The following is an 8160-nucleotide window of genomic DNA, read 5'->3' as shown; positions in this document are numbered from 1 at the left end:
ATATATTCATTTCTATATATATATATATATATATATTGTATATAATTTATATATAGAAGTATATATATATATATATATGTATATATATATATATATATATGTGTGTGTGTGTGTGGGTGTATATATATATATATATATTCATATATATATTTATATATATACATATATATATATGTGTATATATATATACATGTATATATATATATATATATACACTGTATATATATATATATATATATACTGTATGTATATATATATATATACATACATACATATATATATATATATATATATACACATGGCCGAGGACTATGAAGCGCAAAGTAGGAGATGATTAATGGGGAAGTATTGAACTAAAAGCTCACGATAGAGATGACTGGCGAAATCTACCTGAGGCCCTTTGCGTCAATAGGCGAAGGAGGAGATGATGACGACGATGAGATATATATATATATATATATATATGTTTGTATGTATGTGTCCTTAGAGAGAGGGGCGTAATGGGATGCCCCTCTGTTTTCCAGCAATAACAGACGGGATGAGAATGCCATCTGGCTTTATACAGTGGTCACCCATCCAAATATTGACCGTCCCAACTATACTCCGTTTGTATAACGGATATGGGTATAACGTGATTTTTATGTAAAATACAGATGTATACAAAAGTGTATAGAAAATACAATTGTGCACATAAATGCAAAATACAAGTATGTACACAAAATGCACTAGCGTACACAAAATTGAAGCGTGTATACAAAATGCAAAATGGAAGCATGTACACAAAATACATGCGAGTAAACAAGGTACATAAATACATGCGTGTATAGACAATACAAGCGTGTATACAAAATAAAAGCGTGTATACAAAGTACAAAATACAAGCGTGTATACAAAGTACAAAATACAAGCGTGTATACAAACTACAAGCGTGTATAGACAATACAAGCGTGTATACAAAGTACAAACTACAAGCATGTACACAAAATACAAGCGTGTATACAAAGTACAAACTACAAGTGTGTATAGACAATACAAGCGTGTATACAAAGTACAAACTACAAGCGTGTACACAAAATACAAGCGTGTATACAAACTACAAGCGTGCATAGACAATATAAGCGTGTATACAAAATACAAAAATGTATACAAAAAACCAGCGTGTACACAACACACAAGCGTGTATAGACAATACAAGCGTGTATACAAAGTACAAATTACAAGGCTGTACACAAAATACAAGCGTGTGTACAAAATACAAGCGTGCATAGACAATACAAGCGTGTACACAAAATGCAAACGTGTATACAAAATACAAGTATGTACACAAAATCACAAAATGAAGGAATTCCTTATGAAGCCAACAAAGTTGAAACGAGAATGCTTCATGTTTCATTGCTTGAAATGTCGCGGTTCTTCGATTTTCTGAGGCAAAATGTCAACACCCACCCTTCCTCCGACCGATGCATGTCAAACATTATCTATTTAAGTAACTGTATTACAAAGATGTTAGGAATCTCTACACTAAAATAATTGCTAGACAGATGTCATGTTGTTTTTGGACTATTGCTTACGTAGACCACTTGCGTTTATCAGATATGTATATGTATACGTGTATATATATATATATATATATATATATATTTATATATATATATATATATATATATAACACCAACAACACGCAATTAACACTTAATTTTCAATTCCCTAATCTATTTGTTTTGGTTTCCCACCAGAAAGGCAATAAATTCATATGAAAATTAAACGCATGAATGACAAGACGGACTACAGGGTCGAGAAGTTCAATATGCCACCTTTAATAAACCAAATAATATCTAATTTCACAAGATATAAATAAAGGCAGCGTATCTTCTACGTTGTTTTCACGCCAGGTATATGTGAACTGATCAATCAGGACTAACCCCCCCCCCCCCTCTCTCTCTCTCTCTCTCTCTCTCTCTCTCTCTCTCTCTCTCTATAATTATTCCGCAACTCGTTTGGCCCAAATTTTTGCTCGTGTCACAAATTTTAAGCTATTTTAGACATTCATAAACAAATAAATAATTTATTATTATTATTATTATTATTATTATTATTATTATTATTATTATTATTATTATTATTATTATTATTGACAAACTACAAAGGTGAGGTTTACCTTTTACTTGGAAATCAAATTTCATACCTTTATGCGACTTGGTAAAACTTTTCTTGAGTTCCTCTGAATAATATTTGAATTCAACTTCCGAATAAAAACCAGCAAATCTCGCCTTATGAACGGAAGTTTCTGTTTGCCAGCTGTCTGACGTAACCCTCTCTGTAATATTAAGGACTTTTATATTTTCGATAGACTACTCATATCAAAGTGAATAAACATGATTTTCTTTACGATACTCAAACACGCTGGCAGTTTTAAATAGTGGACTATGCACTGTTGAAAAAAAAAACGTAATTTGCATCGGAAATTCTCCGTAAAAAATATACTGTTCTCGGCCGTATTTCAGTAAAATATAGATTACCGTAATTTTACCCTACTTTGTTATTATCTTTTACGGGTTGGTGACCGTAATATCACTCCTTTACATCAATATATCCATTTTTTAAATGGTAAATATCTGGCAACAATTATTCCAGGATTTTGACATTTTTTTTTTTTACGGCAAATTTTTAACAGTGTACTCTAGGTGACAGACATCATTATCACAATTATCATTAGTATTATCATTATTACTAACTATTCTACAACCCTAGTTGGAAAGGCAGGATGCTACAAGTTTGAGGGTTCCAACAAGGAAAGAAAATAAAGAAATAACGAATACATTTTCTTACCTTTTTATTTTAAAAATTTAAGTTAAATTACATTTCTCACAATCACAATATTTCCAGTTTGATTACAGTAGAAAATATAATTTTTAATATAAACATAAAACCACCTAAATTAACAATTTACAAAATTAAACATTTTGATTTTGATTTTTTAGTTACTCAAATACAATAATTTATATATTTTCTTGTGAACACTATTCATTCTTTCTTATTGATATTTCTTAAAAGCCATCGTTCATAATGAAATTTACACTTAAGAAAGGCATCTCTGCAAATAACGAATAAGCTATATATATATATATATATGATGTGTGTGTGTGTGTGGTGTATATAGATATATATATGTGTGTGTGTGTGTGTGTATATATATATGTATATAGCTTATTCGTTATTTGACTATATATATACATATAATATATATATATATGTGTGTGTGTGTGTGTGTATATATATATTTATATGTATATAGCTTATTCGTTATTTACTATATATATACATATATATATATATATATATATACACACACACACACACATATATATATATATATATATATACAGTATGTATATATACACATATATAAATGTATATATATACATATATATATTCATGTCTTCTTTTAGTAACAGACTATACTTCCCCATTATATGAGGTATTGAGCTCATTTGAAAACCTAATTAAACATTATGCGGAAAATAATCAGAAATTATCATCGTTCATTAGTGCCAGAAATACAATCAATGATACAGAATTTCTATTAAAAAATGTAATTATTTCAGACTTTCTTGCTAATTAGTATATTGATTAAAGAGACATTACTTTTAAATTCGTTTGTAATTACAGTGCAATAGTGTATACTTTATTATGGTTTATGGTGGATATACTATTAAAACGTCTAATTCTCTGTCTCTCTTTTTTTTTAAGTGTTTGTGTATTAATACATCGTTTGTCAATTTCCATCCTTTGATATCAGGTTGGAAACAAAGAGACACAAGTAAAAATTATTGGCCTCAATCTTCATTTGCGTAATGAGTGGAATAACATTACAACATGTTAATTATGATATCTAGCGGAACCCGTGTAAATCACACGAAATTATATTTTCAATACTAGTTATCTAGTTCCTAACCTATACATGTTTGAATAAAATGTCCCGAGATTAATTTTATAATCTAAGTTATGAAAATTGATAGAACTCAATTTTTTGTCTAATATTTAAAAAAAAAAAAAAAGTCAGGTGCTAAAGACAAAATTGGTAAAACTATATAAGATGTGCTTTGGTTAAGTAATCAAAGTCTAATGTGAATTTGTAAGAGTACTGTATACCATGAAATTATTTCCGTTTTCTTTAAAGCGTGAATTTGTAAGAGTATACCATGAAATTATTTCCGTTTTCTTTAAAGCGTGAATTTGTAGGAGTATACCATGAAATTATTTCCGTTTTCCTTAAAGTGAGAATTTGTAGAAGTACTGTATATATACCATGAAATTATTTCCGTTTTCTTTAAAGCGTGAGACAAAATTAATAACACCCCCGCTATCGTATTGATATATAGATAAGGATGATACAAATAAAAATAAAGAACAATAACAACATCAAGAACAATGAAAATAATAGGCCCTTTTCTAATTTCGTCGTTTAAATCGACTCATTTAGTTTAATTTTTGATTTGTTACACTATTACAAATTTGCCGTAAAACGTTAAAAATCCTGGAATAAATGTTGCCAGGCTTTTACCGTTTTATAAACCTATATATTGACGTAAAGGACTGATATTACGGTCATCAACCCGTAAAAGATAATAACAACGTAGGGTAAAAATTACGGTCGCCTGTAATTTATTGAAATACGGGTGAGAACAGTATGGATTTACGAAGAATTTCCGATTAAAATTACGGTTGTTTTTTTTTTAACAGTGTGTTTGGCAGATCTTTTCTTTGTATTGAGGAGACAATTTTAAAAAAAATATTAATCTTACTATGAAGTAATATTGAAAAAGTAAATATATTACTACTAAATCATACATTATTAAGTAGTATTTAACTGGGGCTGACCTAATCAAATGAAAAAAGTAAAAAAAAAAAAAAAAAAAAAAATGGAGAGAATGAATTTATATTACTACTAAATCATACATTATTAAGTAGTATTTAACGAGGGCTGACTTAATCAAATGAAAAAAGTAAAAAAAAAAATGAGAAAAAAAATGGAGAGAATGAATATATATTACTACTAAATCATACATTATTAAGTAGTATTTAACTGGGGCTGACTTAATCAAATGAAAAAAGTTAAAAAAAAAAAAAAATGAAGGAGAAAATATGTTATCTACACTGTTAAAAATGTACCCTAAAAAACGGCAAAAATCCTGGAATAATTATTGCCAGATATTTACCATCTTCATGAGCAACCTTTAAAAGCATTTCTTTTAACTTATCCGGTCAGGCAAATCATTAATAACTTCATCTTATTATCTATGATGGCTTGAATTCCGTATATCAAAACTCGTTTATTATAGTTACGAAAAATCCAGTGGTTTTTAGTTCTTTGAGATGATAAATTTATGATAGCAATAAATTCTGGCTATTCTTTTTCCATCTTCGCTGGGATTTTTTATACAAAAAGACCTTTTTACCATATTTATGATAAAAAATGTACGGCATTACTATAGATATATAAATTTGAAAAAGCAATCCAAACTTATATGAAAAATATTTGTGTAATATGAAGGATTTGATATGAATATATACTTCAGAAAGCTACTGTATCCAGCTTGCCTAAAATACAACGTTCGTTTCTGTATCATAGATTTCAGGTTCTATTAGAAAAAGAAATTCATTTTTGCTTTAGGTATTTCCAGTTCTATCAGAAAAAAATGCAATTGACATCATAAAGCTTTTTAATGAAATTTCTCATTTATCATTCTATAATGAATAAGGAAAAGGCATAATAAAAATGTTTATAATAATAGTGAAATAAGTAATCAAAAATAAAAAGACGAAATGAAGAAATTCACTATAAAACAACCAATTGATTTCATATAACACTTTAATAATATTTCTCGCTTATCATTCTATATCGAATAAGGAAAATGTATAATAATAATAATGTTTATAATAATAGTGAAATAAGTAATCGAAAATAAAAAGATAAAATAAAGAAAAAACTCTCTGCAGTGAGAAAAACTCTTTTGAAAAAAAATGTCCCTTTGCTATTCCTAGATTCTTTTTTAATTTCTTTTTATTTTCCTTTGCAAGAAATATCGAAAGAGAACTATGAAAAGATATTATTGACTTATTGATATTGGGGGATGAGTTCCGGGGAAAACGAAGAGGACAGAGATGGGGAAAAATAATTACGAAATAGAAAAAGGGTCTTTGGCTGATTGTCTATATAAAAAGAGTGGATGTTTACTCGTCTGTTGATTATATCCCTCCCTCCCTCTCTCTCTCTCTCTCTCTCTCTCTCTCTCTCTCTCTCTCTCTCATTATGTATATACATATATATATATACATATATATATATATATATATATACACAGACATATATATATATTTATATATATATATATATATATATATATTCATATTTATATATACACATATATACATATATAGATATACATATATATACACACACACATATATATATATATATATATATATTCATATTTATATATACACATATATACATATATATATACATATATACCCACACACACACACACACACACACATATATATATATATATATATATACATACATATATATATATATATATATATAGATAGATAGATAGATATTTACATATATATACATACATATATATATATATATATATGTATATATATATATATATATATACATTAGGGTGGCCAAGTCACCAGCCACCCACTGAGATGCTACTGCTAGAGACTTATTGGGGTTCTTTTACAACAGTAGATTGGACCCCTTTCTGGTTACAGCTCATTTTTCCTTTGCCTACACATACAGCGTACAGTCTGGTCTATTCTTTACACATTCTCCTTTTCCTCATACACCTGGCAACACTAAAATAACAGAGCAATAATTCTTCGCTCAAGGGGTTAACTATTGTACTGCAATTGTTCAGTGGCTACTTTCCACTTCTAGTAGAACACTCCAAAATCAAACCATTGTTCTCTAGTCTTGGGTAGTGCCATAACCTCTCTACCATCGTCTTCCACTGTATTGAGTTAGAGTTTTCTTGCTTGAGGGTACACTCATGAGCACTATTCTATCTATTTTCCTTATTTTCTTTCCTCACTGGGATATTTTCCTTGTTGGAACCCTTGGGCTTATGGCAGCCTACTTTTCCAACTAGGGTTGTAGCTTAGCTAATAATAATAATAATAATAATAATAATAATAATAATAATAATAATAATAATCAATGCATAAAAGAATATCGTTCCAAAGCATTTGCCTCAAATCTTTATAATACAGCTTTGATTTAAAAAATCTTTTAAGCATAGGTTACAACCACAACAACAACCAATAATCACATATAGCTCGAATAAGTTGTTTAGATTCCAAACCACCTGTTTTGAATCCAATTTCCCCCAGATTATATCAAAGGCGGAGTTGAAATGTCACTCACATCTAAAAAAGTTTATAATAACACGAATAGATAAGAGAATCAGAGAATTCCAGTGATGTAAAATGTAAGAATCTGAAAGGTTATATGTCAGACTCGAATTGGGACAGTGAATATGTGTAAAATACAGAAACAGTATGTTGTGTTGTTGTGAAATATGCGAAGCTACAGAACCTTTTTTTTTTTTGTAACAGAGTTAAAAGATCTCTTCCTCGTCTTTTGAAAACGAAGCGTTTGTTGAAGTGATCCTAAAAGTGTCTTGCCATTAACAATGTTCGTGCGTTTGAAGGGCAAAGCGTCAAGCAAATAAACAGGTTGGACTAGAGATATTGCCGAGGTTCATATGTTGAAAGAGGAATAGTTATTTTATTAAGTTTATTAAAAGATTTTTTTAGAATTTACGTAACTAAAGAACCCGGTAAAGTCTTTTCTCAACAAAGTAAAGAACTTGAAGGTTTAAAGGCCGCTCATGAATAGCAGAGGCAAGGGACAATGATATTGCCCTATCGAGCAGGACAATGTCCTCGAGACTGACCATATATACATATGATCAGCGCCCTAAAGAATCCGGCAAAGTCTTTTCTCAACAAAGTAAAGAACTTGAAGGTTTAAAGGCCGCTCATGAATGGCAGAGGCAAGGCACAGTGACATTGCCCTATCAAGCAGGACAATGCCCTAGAGACTGACCATATATACTTATGATCAGCGCCCAAGCCTCCTCT

The sequence above is a fragment of the Palaemon carinicauda genome, chromosome 13 (assembly GCF_036898095.1).
Source record: "Palaemon carinicauda isolate YSFRI2023 chromosome 13, ASM3689809v2, whole genome shotgun sequence".
In the NCBI taxonomy this organism is placed as follows: Eukaryota; Metazoa; Arthropoda; class Malacostraca; order Decapoda; family Palaemonidae; genus Palaemon; species Palaemon carinicauda.
The sequence above is the reverse complement of the archived record's forward strand: the minus strand, read 5'-3'. Positions refer to the sequence as shown.